This window comes from Gorilla gorilla, chromosome 16, assembly GCF_029281585.2.
Source record: "Gorilla gorilla gorilla isolate KB3781 chromosome 16, NHGRI_mGorGor1-v2.1_pri, whole genome shotgun sequence".
Lineage (NCBI taxonomy): Eukaryota > Metazoa > Chordata > Mammalia > Primates > Hominidae > Gorilla > Gorilla gorilla.
The window spans coordinates 37,720,485-37,736,537 of NC_073240.2; the positions used below are offsets into that span (position 1 = coordinate 37,720,485).

The 16,053-nt window shown below is 40.0% G+C and overlaps 1 protein-coding gene across 10 annotated transcripts in view; it reads right to left on the bottom strand.

Moving 5' to 3' along the window:
- The window catches only part of MEIS2 (Meis homeobox 2), a 210,819-nt gene that overhangs the window by 129,393 nt on the left and 65,373 nt on the right, over positions 1-16,053 (bottom strand). The window lies entirely within an intron of this gene.

A 16,053-nucleotide genomic window follows, 5' to 3' on the forward strand; every position in this document is an offset into this window, starting at 1 on the left:
TCAATTTGTGGCTTATTTTAGCCAACCGAATAGTCCTCCCCACGCCTTCTTTGCTCCTCTTTCCTGCCTCCATCCAGGTGCTTTGAGGAAACATTTGAGGGATCTTTATCTCAGGTTCTCTACTCCAAGATAAGATAGTATTTTAGAGAGCTTTATTACTGCCTGGGTCTAGCAAAGACCTGTAATCCTAATGGCATTACTCTTGGCATTCTGGTCTTTTTTTTTTTTTTTTTAATCGCACCACAGCCTAAATTAACTTGCCTCATTGCCCTCATCCTCACTGGCTGTGTTATGGGGAAAAAAAACCCCATAAACCTTTGATCTTTTCCATACACATAATTCCATATCCTTGATTTTTTTTTTAAACTTATGTTTGTCCTAAAATATTGTTAACCTAAAAACTCTGCTCTGAACTGAATTAAGTCCTCCCAAATTTTGTGTGTTGAAACCCCAGCCTCCATATGATAACTATTTGGAGATGGGGCTTTTAGGAGGTAATTAAGGTTAAATGAAGTCAGAGGAAATGTTATGCAGGGACAGGGAGAAGGTGGCTGTCTGCAAACCAGGAGAGAGCCCTCACCCAACAATAACCCTGCTGCACCTGGCTCTTGGACTTTCCAGCCTCCAGAACTGCGAGAAAATAAATGTCTGTTGTTTAAGCCACCCAGGCTATGGTATTTTGTTATGGCAGCCCTAGCTAACTAATATACTCTTCTACTAAAATTATTCATTTTTCCTCCTTACCAGTACCTCTGGAATTAAGGACAAGAAACTAGACTGTTCTCTCTTCCCTTTCCTCCCTTATTGCCTGCTCCCAGCCCCTACCTGACTTTCCAGCCACTTTTCTCATGAAGCTCACAGCATTTGCTTTCTTTCCTCTCCACAGTTGTTGAGAGAAGAATGTTGACTTTTAAGCCACTCCCTCTTTCCCCTATGACTTATGTACATGCTAGAAAGTTCTTCTCCATCCCATGGCTTGCCCCTACTTTTGAAAACTCCAATATGTATGACAAAGGCCTGTCTAATATCTTGCCTGTCTCATTTCCAATGTTATCCATCTCTACTTTATCAGCAGAAAATTCATCAAACAGAGATGTTGCACCTCCAAGATTACAAACCTAAAAATGTTCTTTCTCTGCTTCTCTGTTTCTCTCTCTTATTCTGCACCTGGACTTGCAACCCCTTGGTGGGTTTCCAGTGTTCCCAGTGTGTTACTACACTTTATTTCTCCCCCTTAGCCAACATGGTTCTTTATTAAAATAAAATTTATTATTCTGTATTATCAATGCAATACACATTACATAGAAAATTTCTTTTTTTTTTTTTTTTTTTTTTTGAGACAGAGTCTCCCTCTGTCGCCCAGGCCGGAGTGCAGTGGCGTGATCTCGGCTTACTGCAAGCTCTGCCTCCCAGGCTCACGCCATTCTCCTGCCTCAGCCTCCCAAGTAGCTGGGACTACAGGCGCCCGCCACCACGCCCAGCTAATTTTTTGTATTTTTAGTAGAGATGGGGTTTCACCGTGTTAGCCAGGATGGTTTCAATCTCCTGACCTCGTGATCTGCCCGCCTCGGCCTCCCAAAGTGTTCGGATTATAGGCGTGAGCCACCATGCCCGGCCAGAAAATTTCTAATATAAAAAGTAAAAATGTCACCTAGATCTCCCTACCCAAGGATAATCATTCATATGTTCTGTGCATATGTCCATATATATTTTCTCTAATAAAATTAAAATTATATCATAAATACTGCCTTACCTGGTTACTTTGCCTAGCAACACATAGAGATTTCCCCTTATCTCAAAATACTTTTGGAATATAATTTTTAATGGTTACATAGTAGTCCATAACGCTGCATAACATTCCATATCTCCTACATTTGAGAATATAGGTGACTTTCAATTTTTTATTATAATAAATATCTTTATACATAATTTTGCATAATTTTTGTGTACTTTTAGAATTATTTCTTCATGACAAACTCCTAGAAATGGAATTACTAGATCAAAGGATGAGAAAACTTTTAGTTGTTTTCTTTTTTTAACACATATTACTAGTTTATATTCCAGAAAGACCATGTCAACTTTTATAGTCATTATTAAGTTAGATATTTCCTTCTACCCTGGACAGTGTCAGATATTATAATTTTTTATTCTCAGTTTCCACCAAATAAAAACCTCTTGTTGATTTTTAAATTTATTTGGTCCCAACCTTGGCCTCACAAGTAGCTGGAACTAAAGGTGCACACCAGCACACCCAGCTAATTTATTTATTTTTATTTTTTTGTAGAGATGGAGTGTCACTATGTTCCCCAGGCTGGTCTTGAAATCTTGAACTCAAGAGATCCTCCCACCTCTGTCTCCCAAAGTGCTGGGATTACAGGCATGAGCCACCACACCAGGCCAATGCTGAACATTTTTTAAATGCTTACCAGTCATTTGTATTTCAGCTTTTGTGAATGGACCTATTCATCTTTTGACTTTTTATTCACTTCATTGTTTTTTCTTTTTTTTTTTTTTTTTTTGAGACAGAGTCTTGCTCTGTCACCCAGGTTGGAGTGCAGTGGCGCAAGCTCAGCTCACTGCAACCTCCGTCTCCCAGGAGGGAGCAATTCAAGCAATTCAAGCAATTCTCCTGCCTCAGCCTCCCGAGTAGCTGGGACTACAGGCGCCTGCCAGCACACCCGGCTAATTTTTGTATTTTTAGTAGAGACGGGGTTTCACCATCTTGGCCAGGCTGGTCTTGAACTCCTGACTTCGTGATACACCCTCCTCGGCCTCCCAAAGTGCTGGGATTACAGGCGTGGTCCACCGTGCCCAGCCTGCTTCATTTTTTTTCTTACTGATTTGTACAATGCTTTATTTATTAGGGACACTAATCCTTTGCCTGTTATATAATGTCACATATTTTTGCTAGTTTAGTGTTTTTCTTTATTTTGTATATGCTGTTTTCTTGGCATTCAAAAGCTCTTAATTTTCATATGATGTAATTTAATCTATCACAGTTTTTCTTTATAATTCCTTTGCTTTTACTCTCAAAACATTTCATTAAACGAAGGAAAGAGAAATAGTCATGTCTACTTCAAAAAACTCTTAAATGTATATTTTGATGAAGACTACTGATGATTTTTTTCTCAACTGACTTGAAGTGATGCCTTTAAAATTAGTAAATTTCTTTCTATATTTGGGTTGATTTGTGAATTCCTACTTTGTTCAAATGATCATTGTGCCTATTGTGTTAGCCAGTGCCACGTCATGTAGCTTTATGATACATTTTAGTAATTCTCAGTGCACAAGCTCCCTCATTTTTCTTTTCCAAAAATATCTTGACTTTTCTTAGTTGTTTTATTATTCACATGAACTGTAGGATTATTTTTCTGTCCCAGGAAAGACTATCTCATTGGAATTCTTACTTACTGGTCTGTCATTTCAAAAACTGCTCTAACATCTTCCCTCTCCTCCCCTTGTTGATCTCACCCTTAGGTTTTTCCTGTTGTCTGCTTTAGTCATTCTTGCTCTTTGGTGCTGAGACTGCCTGAGAAAGGATGAGATGATGTGGAGAGAGTCCATTCAGCCTGGCCCTTTTTGCTCCAAGTCTGCATTTCCATGCCTTCCTAATTCACTCTCCATCACCCTCGCCACAGTTCCTAGTCATAAGTGAAAAGAAGCTTTTTCCCGACCTCCCTCAGCTTTCTTGCTATCTTTACAAAATGTTTGTTTCTCTGTACCTTCCCAGGTGTGCTTTGGCCCCCATCTTCACTGGCCTCCTTTTCTCTCTCTCTCTTTTTTTTTTTTTTTTTGATGGAGTTTTGTTTTGTCGCCCAGGCTGGAGTGCAGTGGCACTCAGCTCACCGCAACCTCCGCCCCCAGGGTTCAAGCAATTCTCTGGCCTCAGCCTCCCGATTAGCTGGGATTATAGGCACCCGGCTAATTTTTGTATTGTTAGTAGAGATGGAGTTTCACCATGTTGGCCAGGTTGGTTTCGAACTCCTGATCTCAGGTGATCCACCCGCCTCGGCCTCCCAAAGTGCTGGGATAACAGGTGTGAGCCACTGCGCCTGTTCTGTCCTTGATCTTTCTACAGAATCCACTTCCTCTACTTTGAAACTCCTTCCCTCTTCACATGATCTGATTATGCTCCTACTGGTCTGATGTCTTTATCTCTGCTCACTACTTTCTTTCTCCACCTCTTCACATGTAGTCTTCAAAAAGACTCAAACCCCCTCCTCTCTCTGCACTGTCTCTTATTTTAACCTTTATTCAGTGCCATGGTTTCAAGTATTACCTCTACAAAGATTAGCTCCAACTCTCAAACTATAGTGCCACCATTTCCAGCTTCCACAGAAGTTCATCCACCTGGATATCTGGCTGGTGCATCTAAACCTAAGGCCTCTATATACCTTTAGAAGCTTTCCTCACTCTTCTCCCATTCATATTCTGTGCTTTAGTCTAACTGATCTGTAACATCTGAAATCTCTGTATGTAGAATCAAAGAAAGCCTGATTAAGCATCCAGATTGAAACTGTCTTCAGGGGAAAAATAAAATTCCACTTATCACTTGCTGCAATGAGACAATTCTGTCTAGTACCAGACTTTGCCTTCCTTGGAATGGGCCTATGAGATCGCCATTTAGAGATGTAAAACAATTCTTCTCCACCAGCTTGACCAGGATGAAAAATGGCATGCTGATGGACAGTTAATTCTCAGGATGAAGAGTTTAGGAACAAAGAACAAAGATGCCCAAACCCCCAACCAGCTTGTTCCAAAGCTGTAATAACACAAGTGACAATACGTTTATTGTGAAGTTAGTTTGCAGTCTTCCAGTTCTTTCTCTTAAGTTTGAGTGTACAAATTCCAAAAGTTACTTTGACTCATGCTGCCACATATGAATGGTCTGTCAGGTCTTTTGCCTTTCTCTTGCACATGTGCTATGTGTAGGATTTGATCCCCATTCCAGACTTAGGGCAAAAGAAACAAGTGCAATACTTGTCTTTGAAGAGTGTGTCACTCACATCCAAGTTCAGGTTTCATGGAGCTATGACAGAGCAAACTATTTCAATGGATTATATGAAAACATTAATAGACACCAGTTTACACTTGCATAGTATTTTGTCCTTTTCAGAAGGCTATTTCTAATCTTAGCTAACCCTCAAAACAATGAGGTAAGAAAATGAGCACTCAGATAAATTAAATAACTTGCTCAAAATAATCCAGGAAGCAAAAGGCTGTGCTAAGACTAGGACACTGGTCAAGTCTTAATTTGGTCCTAACTCCACTGCTTCTGGTATATATATAACCTTATACATGGTAGAGATTTCTTTCACCGTGCCCTGAAATGTTTGCTTTTATCAACACAAAGAGTTAACAGATTGTCCTCACTATCTAAAGGTAGGAAAGTCACATTTTTTTTGAAATGAATTACAGACATTTCTATTGTCTGCTCCAACCACAGAGGTCCAACCATAGAGTCATGAGAATTTAAGCATACCTCTTTTTATGTAACTGATTATATATACATTTTAAATAAGCATGGGGGTATTTGGAATAGCCATGGACAAACGGGTACAAGTACATAAGGACCAAAGAGCATGAAATCATTTTTCTGTCAAACTTGCTCTGCAAAAAAAAAAAATAAAATAAAAAATTTTAGAGGATTTCCAGACTGACAACAAAGGTCATATTAAAAACTAATGCCTTTTCACATGATCATATTTAATTACACTTAAGTGTTTTACTAGAAAACATAAAACCTTCAGGTCTAAGCTCTAAGAGGGGTTTTTATCAAAGTGCCATCAGGTAATCCGTGAGATTTTGCTACACAGTTCTAAATTTATGGCTTCACAGAAACTAACAGAAAAACTGAGCCTATAATTGAATAATAATGACCCCATGTTCCCATGTTCTCTTACTACTTTTAAAAAAAAAATCACTGTGAGGAAGGGTTTAAAACAAGTATAGCAACTCATGAGCTGCCTGCAGGTATCTTGAAACACTGAAATAGAACCTATAACTTCTCACCATGGGGAAAAAAATAAGGTTGCTTTTAAAGAGAGTTTTAATGTGTCACCAAATCTACAGGGAATAATCTAGCATTCATCTTTTCTATTGATAAAAGCCTTTTTCTTTTTAAAAGACTAGTGTGGCACCACCCTGGTACACTTGGGTTGCTTTTTGTCAGCGTACGATGGGATCACACCATGTATTCTGGGTAAGAAAAAAGCCATTTTCCAATTGTGGTGTGGCCTGAGTCATGGGAATATACTTTTCCAAATTATTATAGAATTGCCAAATATTTCCAAGACAAAATTAATTCTGGAATATTTGTGATTGTAGGAGAATGATGCAAGAAGTCAAATAAAATCTAGACAGTTATATTATAATGTGATAACAGAGGTATTTAAATTAACAGCAGCAACAAGATTTGATGCTGGGATTAACAAGAGGAGATCTTCATTATCTGGCTATGTCAGGCAAACCAGATATCAGCAGATTTGGCGGGGGGAGAGTGGTGGCTGGAAGGAAACTAATTAGTGGCCCATGTTAATTTTCTATAATGCTCAGAATAACTAGATAATAATATTCTCTTCATTTCTTGTCATCACAGAATCCCATGACAATATCTCTTGAGTTGTAATTTTTTTGTGTGTGGACAATCAAGTCAGATTCAACAAATATTCATGTTATCTATTATAACCAAGAAGTAAAACTATAGTTTAAGAAAAATTATCTGCCATTATATTGTGACTTGACAACTTATCCACTATTAGATAAAAACAACTTAAATTTGTTCTGGCAGATTTGGGACTTGGCAGTTCAGAATATGAATAGCAAATGTAAAAGCATGAAAATGGCATTACTATTATGTTTTAAGAGGATAATACACCTTTAAAGGGTGCCAGTGATTATTCTGCATACTGTAAACAACTGCTGCCAATCAATTTAGAAAGTGGCACACAGCACCTAAATGTAATAAGGCAAACTCCATTCAACCAACCTAATGCTTCCTACCTAAGTCACTATTTCTTAACAGGAGAAATGGGGCTGGATATCATCTTTACACTTCATAATCTGTTCCAAATTGCAAAAACAGACTACAGCATGGAGAAGGCAGGACATTTCCAGGAGTCCTCTGAAATCTGTGCAGTAACACTCTCTAAAATCGAAATTAGTCTTGAATGTTAGGGTCACTTTATGACCCTATCTGGCAGCAAAGCTGAGGGACAGTCAGTATTCTCATAACCCAGTCAACTTACCCTGTAATTCCCAATCACTCCACTTCTCCGTGGAATATACTTGCAAACTGTGGTCATGTGGAACGAAGAAATGGAAATTTTCCCTATGATCTGAATGAATATTCAGGGATTTCACTAAATAGCATTTAATGGCACTCTATTCTTGGAGTTTTTAAATAGCTGAATATTCAATATGCACATGCCTTCTATGTTCCTTTATTCAAGGGTCCTCAATTCCCCATCTCCTTGAATTCTTTAACATATTTTTAAACAATTATACTTCGAGTGATATTTTATGAAATTGGGTGCTAAACTTTGAGCTAATAATTATTTTGGTTTCTTTTTGATGGTAATTTAATAAGCCTTTCATTCTTCAATCTTTTCATTCAATTCCTTTTTTTTTTAAGTAGACTTTATTTTTTTAGATCAGTTTTAGGTTCACAGCAAAACTGAGAGGAAGGTACAGAGATTTCCCATAAATCCCTGGCCCCACACATATATAGCCTCCCCATTATCAACACCCCCTACCGGAGTTGCACATTTGTCACAACTGATGAACCTACATTGACACATCATAATCACCCAGAGTCCATACTTTCCATTAGGGTTCACTCTTGGTGTTGTACATTCTATGGGTTTGGACAAATGTATAATGACACGTATCCACCATTATAGTATCATCCAGAGTAGTTTGGCTGCCCTAAAAACTCTGTGTTCTGCCTATCAATTACCTATTTTTAAAATGTATCTGCCAGTTAGTAGCTCATAATCTGGGAGGTAAGTTTCTCAGTCTATCTGAGGTGAACCTCTTTTTAAACAGGATTGTCTGATGTACTTTGAAATATCTTGAAACGTCTTAAAATGTTTTTGCATTGAGGAGACTATGCATTTCATTACCCCCATGAAAAGCCATTGCACCACCACTGTACTGGCAACTTTACCACAATGTCACTCAGAACCATGTGAACAAAGGCTGCTGAATCCCAAACACATCAGTCTTTCCATGCAGAAGCCCTCATAATCCAATTCAAAACACCAAATTGGGACTACAAGTAAAAGGTTATGACATAGCAATATGCAATTTTTCCCCCTCAAGAGAGACAAAGTAAATTCAGTTGCAATTTTCTCTCTTCTAGAGGAGCTTCTAGGATCCAACACGACATTAAATTTTTGGCCTGTCTCTTTAATTTGAGAAATTGTAAAAACGACAACAGATGGCACACAGAATTGACTTATGTCCTCTATTCTTTACTGAAGAAGAGAGTGAAGAGAAACTTTGATAAAGGCAGAAGCTACAGTATGCAGGTCACTATTAAAATTATCTGGTGGCTCTTTGGACAGCTAGCATCAGAACACTCAGGCTTTCATTTTTAGACATTCTTTAAAACTAACCAATACTGTTGCAGGTTGCCACTGCTGATCACAGCCCCAACACTCAGCACCCTCCCATCCCAATAAGGACATGATGGATGTGCCATTAGCTCTGAACCTCAGCAACCTCTGAAATTACCCTTCTGCCCACCCCTATCTCCCATCCCCACCCCTCAAAATCATTATGAAATAGGAAGAACACTCAAGCTTACAGTTAATTGGAAACATTGCAAAAGAAGAGGAATGCTTAGGACAGCATGTCCACGGGAAAATAAATCACCCAGCATTGTAATTTAATGCATTGTGACATCATTTCCTGAAATTAAACAGAGATGACACCAGTTCAGACGATCTCTAGTATAAGATTCCATTCAAATAATTCACAGATGTTTTCTCCTGGCAAGCAGGAAAACAATGCAAAGGCTAAGGCTAGGGGCGGCCCCACTATGCTGCATGTTTGTGGGAAGCTCTCTCTGCTGGTACTTTCAGCTGTGTGTTCTGCATGTGCATTTCCACATAAGTATTTCTTAGGAGACTCACTTGCATGCATGTGAACATTTGCAGCTCTGAATATGAAAAAGACCATCTCTTACCGTATAACTAAGGTCAACATTTCCTATTTGGTATTAATTTGGCTCATAGCTATTTGTATTATGTAGACCAGTCTCAGAATCACGAAGGCCCTAATTTCCAAGCAGAAATAACTAACGTCCATGAAATACTGGTTCAATTAACCATTCAAGATCCTTAAAAGATGTCTAATGATAGAAATTATCACAGTGTCTCCAGGGATACATTTGTGGAAATGGACAAGTGGAGAAATTGGAGGTGGAGGATGAAAGAGGTGGGTAGCACTACATCTCTAACCCTTGGTGATACATAAGCTCTGAGCGGCTTCAAGCAGCTGGAAAGCCAAGCACACAATCAGAAGACCAGAATACCTAACATCTGTGCAGCACATTACAGTTTACAAATTGACTACATCATTTGAGCCACACAGCAACCCAATCAGCTAAACAGGGCAGATAACTTTCATTTTGATGGTAAGAAATAGGTTCAGAGAGGTTGAATAATATCACAGAGTTCACACCTAAGGCTTCTAAGTTCACAGCTGGTGACCCCTTTTTTAAAAACCATTACCATGGCCAAGTGCTGTGGCTCACACCTATAATCCCAGCACTTTGGGAGGCTGAGGTGGGAACATCAGTTGAGGCCACGAGTTTGAGACCAGCCTGGGCAACATAGTGAGATGCCGTCTCTACAATCAATCAGTCAATCAATAAAAAATAATAAAAACCATAACATGCTGTCTTGCAGACAGCCTAGACTTTCACACTCTAAGGAAGATAGCAACTCTATATTCTGTTCATATCCTGGAAGACAAATGGTGAAAGAGAGCATTCTCTCTCAAAAGTAGCCCCATTGGAGACATTCTGAACTACTCCATAGCCCATTTCTTCTCCACCTTCCACCCCATCCCTGAAAGTTCACTAGAATGCTCTGGCTTTCGTGACACCAGGACTCTCTAATGCTATCACCTAGCTTCAACAAGCAGCCACCAAATGTTAATATGGATTTCAGAAGGCAGAATGTAGACCATGTTCTCTCCTACTGAGGGGTATTTCCATTTTTTTTTCTTTTTTTAAGGCTGGAGTGCAGTGGCACAGTCTCCACTCAGTGCAACCTCTACCTCCCGGGCTCAAGCAATTCTTGTGCCTCAGCCTCCCCAGTAGCTGGGACTATAGATGTGTGCCAACGCACCTGGCTAATTTTTGTATTTTTAGTAGAGACGAGGTTTCACCATGTTGCCCAGGCTGGTCTTGAACTCCTGGCCTCAAGCAATCCACCCCCCTTGGCCTCCCAAAGTGCTAGGATTACAGGCGTGAGCCATCGCCCCCAGCCTGGGTATTATTATTATTATTATTTTTTCTTTGAGACAGGGTCTCACTTTGTCACCCAGCCTGGAGTACAGTGCCGTGATCATGGCTGCATGCAGCCTTTGACTCCTGGGCTCAAGTGATCCTACCACCTCATACTGCCAAGCAGCCAGGACCACAGGCATGCACCACCATGCCCAGCCAATTAAAAAAAAAATTATAGAGATGGGGTCTTGCTGTGTTGCCCAGGCTGGTCTCAAACTCCTGAGCTTCAGGCATTCCTCCCACCTCGGCCTCCCAATGTGTTGCGGTTAAAGGCATAAGCCACTGCACCAGCCATATTTGGGATTTGTTTGGCAAAACCTGGTCTCTACATCTCTACAATCCCAGGAACAAATGTGGTAACTTTGGATGCCCAGGTCCATTGGTCAAAGCCTTCTGCTAGCCATTTAACCGGATTAAAATAAGAATTATAGTTACTTTATATATGTACTTATTATAAGAATCAGGCACAGGGCTGAGTACTTTACATTATTTCACTTAATCCTTAAAATAACCTTACCAGGTGGAACTAGAATTATTCTTCTTCTGCAGATATGAAAAATGAGGCGCAGAGAGGGTAATGGCTCAAGATCAAAAACCTACTGTGTTGCAGATTCCAGACCCTGTGCTCTTAACCTCGACATTGGACTGCCTCATTTAAGAAAGAAGCCATCTGGATCTGCACAAGATAAAGATAACTAGTCAAAGGGCAAAATAGTCTAAGTCTCTCTGTTTCTGTTTCTCTTTCTCCTTCCCTCCCTCTCTCCTCCCTTGCATGTGTGTGTGTGTGTGTGTGTGTGTGTGTGTGTGTGTGTACATTACAATAACAAATTTAAGATGACTAAGTTTACAGTCATATGGTCTTGATGAACTCGGTGGAGAGACAGGTTTCTCTAACATAACATGGAACTGAATATACTTATAACTTGGGTGCACTGTCTCTGTAGGATGATATCCTTTATAGCATATTTTTATTACCAAACCCAGGCCTTTACAAAATCCCATAAGTCAGATTCTAATAGGCAAGTAGTAAAATGAGTAAACACCTGAGAGGTGGGCTCCACCCCTTTCCCCAACCCCCAGAGATATGAAGAGGGGACAAAGCATTTTGTCATGAACAAAAGGCAGAGGTTTTAGAATCTGTAGTTTCAAGGCAGCTGCATACATAATATTACATCACTTGTGTGTGTGTGTGTGTGTGTGTGTGTGTGTGTGTGTGTCTGGGTTTCATTCCGTTGCTTAGACTGGAGTACAGTGGTTCCATCCTAGCTCACTGCAGCCTCAAACTCCTGGGCTCAAATGATCTTCCCACCTTGGCCTACTGAGTAGCAGGGACCACAGGCATGTGTGCACCACACCCGGCTAAATTTTTATTCTTTTGTAGAGATGGGATCTTATTATGTTGCCCAAGCTGGTGTCAAACTCCTAGCCCCAAGCGATCCTCCCCCCTTGGCTTATATCACTTTTAAAAGTAAAATTTGCTTCTGATTCTGTAACACACATCTTTGAAAGAAGTCCCACATCTCCTAAGTGTGAGCTTTATCCCTATGTTTTCAAATAAGAAGACCTTCAGCCAGAAACTGGTATGAGCAAGTAGTGTCTTTGTGTCTGAGCACTTCCTGTTTCTAGTCCATGATCAAATATATTATTTGCAGCACAACTGGAGGAGCTCTTGAAGGTGGCAAGTGGAGATGCCCGAGGGCCTAATTGAGCACATTAAGGGCTTCTTGGCATGGAGGAGTTTTTTCATGGTTATGAATAAACCGTCAGCCTGGGTATTATTGCTTGCTGTTTCTTTCTTTATCTTTGAAGTCAAATAAAAACAGTTGTAATGGCAGGCTTACTTTTATGATATCATAGTCTCCATGTGTTAGCAAAAGGAATGTACTTCTCTAGGATTTCCCTAAGTTTTTGTCTGTTTGTTTGTTTGTTTTGCCATTGGGTACTTTCCAGCAAAGGCACACACATTTCCAAGAGATTCTTTCTTCAATCTTCACTGGATTTCTTAGCTTGAGAAGTTAGGCAGTGCCATCAACCAACGGAAGAGGGTAATGGTATACAGAAAGTTTTTGCTAGTTGAATTTCTAAAAATATATAGACAGATTTATTTTGTTAAAATTATTGTGAATTTTTTTAGAGGGGATATTTCTAAGGGGCATTTTGAAAATAGGGTAGTTCGAAACAAAAAATTTGAGGCTAATTATTAATATTTAGCCCCAGATTAAGCAAATTCAGAATGCTTAATTCTGACTATGGAAACCGTTTATCAAATCACTTGATTTTTTAAATGCCACTTTGGACTTTGTTTAAATATTTTCCTCAGCGTAATCAATTAGTGCAAGTTTGTTACCTTTCCCCCTGAAGTTGGTGGTGCAAAGGAATTTGAGAGATTGTTTTAACTGTTACAGTTGGAGTGAAACTTGTTCTTCCAAGAAAACTGAGGGTGAATGATTTTTGTCATATTGAGACTAAGACTTAACAATTGCTACAGTTGGCCTTTGTTGAGGTAGGTTTTTTTCCACCTCTGGGCCTTTTGAGGTATTCAGAATAGGTGACAATAGCTTGCAGTTGAGAACATATGTAGAAAGACCCCTGTGGCTTATTGGGAAAAGTTGCTCCACGCTGGTTGGGTGTTTGGAAAAAAAAATACAACCAGAGTTCTTTTATGTTCTGCTAGTTAATGAATGCATGAATGTCAAAATGGGCCAATGGCCCATTCAGGGGGCAAAGCCTTGGCAGCCCCCTTCTTTAAGAACACATCCTGAGATGCAAAATACATTTGCTTAACAAATTAAAATAATGAGATAATTCAATTAGCTTCTTTTTTAAAAAAGAAAGAAAAAAGGGTACATCGGGGATTATTGTAATACAAGAACAGGTCACACTGCACAAAAGGGAACAAACCAGTTTGAAATAATGTTAAAGAGACTAATAATGGAGAAATGCATATTGAATCATGCACTTGTAAAGAAATTTACATGAAATAATAATTTAGACTGCATCTACTTTCAGTGAGCTAGAGCCAACATTTCACTTTGAAAGTCGAAATTAATTAAATGACAGAAAAATATAGTGGGGCATCTCTAGTTCCAAGGACTTCCTCATGCCTGTTAGTACATGTAAGAAAAGAAATCTAAATTAACATGTCGCTAGTTAGGGGTCTCTATTCTTGGTTTCTGAGCTCAGAATTACAGCTGAGTAAATCTTTCAGCTCATTAAAGATTGGAAAGTAAAAGTTTTACAGGACCATCCTCATCAAAGTTACTGAACCTCTTCTCTGCAGTGGGGTGAAGTGTGGATGAAGAAGGAAAACATTTTCAAAGAGCAAGCAGAGGAGAATTTCCTAAAGTTACAAGGGAGGTGCAGAAAAGGCAGGGGAGCGGCACAGAGAGAAAGATGGGAGACAAAGCTAGTGGGAGAAAGTAATGAAAGGGGCATGTTGTGAAGAAGGTCAGGAGAGAAATAAAGCAGTTAGTGAAAAGCAAAAGCAAAGAGAAAGGGGGAAAGAGAGGAAAGAATGACCCATGAGGCTGGGACCGGGCATTGCTCTGACTAAATGTCCTTGAGCAGAACCAAAACCTAGGAGCATGGGAAAGGAGCTTATCCATCCTGCAACGTGTCCCTCTCATTTGAAAAACGGGGAAACAGGAAGTCCAGGGAACTTAATGGACTTAACTGAGGTTCAGCCAGTACAGAGGATCACAGAGCATGAATGCAGACTTCCCAACTCCCCCAGCTTAGGCTATTTGAGTCCTCTCTCCCAACCTGGAGGACAGGCAGTCATTAAAAATGTGAGTTGGACAGAGAATTCTGCACAAAGCCTTGCATACGTTCAACTAGATGAAAGCATTCTTGAGGTGAGTACAAGCTCTTACTGTTAGTTCGTAGCACCGCAGAGGTACAACAAGTGCTAAGAAATCATCAGCCACCCACAACTCTCATCTGTGGCCATGGTGCATGCTGGGTGCTGCCCTGGGCAGGGAGGTGGGAGATAAGGTATCAAGGGCTCCTGACACTCCCATGTGAGATTCAACTCACAAAATACAGGTGGTAAGGCTTTCTACATTTGGTAACACGGAGCTTTCAAAACAAGAAAAGAAAACAGCACTTGGCTTCTCCGTATTTCTCCCTTGTGACTCTGAGCGTATTGATGGTGGAGACTGTGAGATTTCTATGCAACTGTTAAAGGTGATCGTCATTTTGGCAAAGTCATTGTAATGTGGAAAAATCACAGAGTTGGGGACTCGGAAGGCTCGGGCCCTTGTCTCAGCTTGACCTTCAGCTAGTAACTTCCCTTTTTGGGTCTCTGTTTCCTCATCTATAAACAGAGCAGCTGCATTCTCTAAGGTTCTACTGTTCTCTGACATTGGTTTTGATGACAGAGAGGTTGAAAACACACGTAGCTGTTTGCTTGGAAAGCAGCTGTTGAAGTGTTTATTTTCAACCAAGAAAGACCAAGCATGGAGGAGGACAGAGGGAGGGAACCAAACAGGTGAGCTGGTCAGGAGAAGGCAGCTGGCCTGTCATCCGCAGCTACACTGCCGTTCTTAGTTGCTACTCTAACCAAACAAGCCTTCATTTAAAAATGAGAAACCCCTCCCCTCACAGTCACTCGACTTCCAAATTAAAAACATTTTACAGGTTAGTAAATCTCCAGCTGAGGTGATGTAGCAAAGAACAGCTGTGAAGTAATTTTGATAATGATGAGAATAATAACCACATGGCAAGGTTCAGGGCTTTGCTGTTGCAGCTTCAGTGCTCCTGAATAGATAAAAGTGATTAAATACTCCTGATTATCCCTGACCAATATGTAATGGATTTACAGCCCTTTCAATTAGTCAGTATTTGCTTAGGACTCATTATTTTGTCTTTGGTTAAGTAATCAGCCCAGAGACCGCATGTTCTGTCTAATTCCTCTGAGCCGAGTCAGTGCAGGGCCCTGACCTTTGAAATGGCCATAGCTGCAAGGCAAGAATAACCACTACCACGGCTGCCTCATTGGTTCTCCCAGCTAATCCTGACACCACAGGCCAGATCGATACACCTTAGTTTGCTACTAATGTCCTTACATCAAAATGGCCGATTTAGGAATGTGAATCTATCACTTTTCCCTCCCCACCACTGCTCCACCCCTTGCCCTTTGTAGCTCTGCAAGAAGAGCCCATCAGCAGCCACCACCATAAATAAAAGTGGAACCTTGTCCTGGACCCATGACACTGTAACTAATGTCATTCAGCATGGCAACACACAAGTTGGATAATCAAAGAAGACCTTCAGCTTTCAATGTGCTACTCTATTTTTAAGTATTAGCCTAAATAGAATGGCCTGAAAACAATATTATAGCAAGAAGCAACCTCTGAAATTTTTACTGGTTTCCCAGAATTTCCAAATGAACAGTAAAATATAAGCATGCCTAGTTTCTCTGTAAAAATATATTGTAATATTTTTGTCATAAGAGTCTTAGAGTCAACAGTATGTATCCACACATACAAGGATTGCAAACAGGAAGATAAAGATAAATTGTTACTTTTAAAATG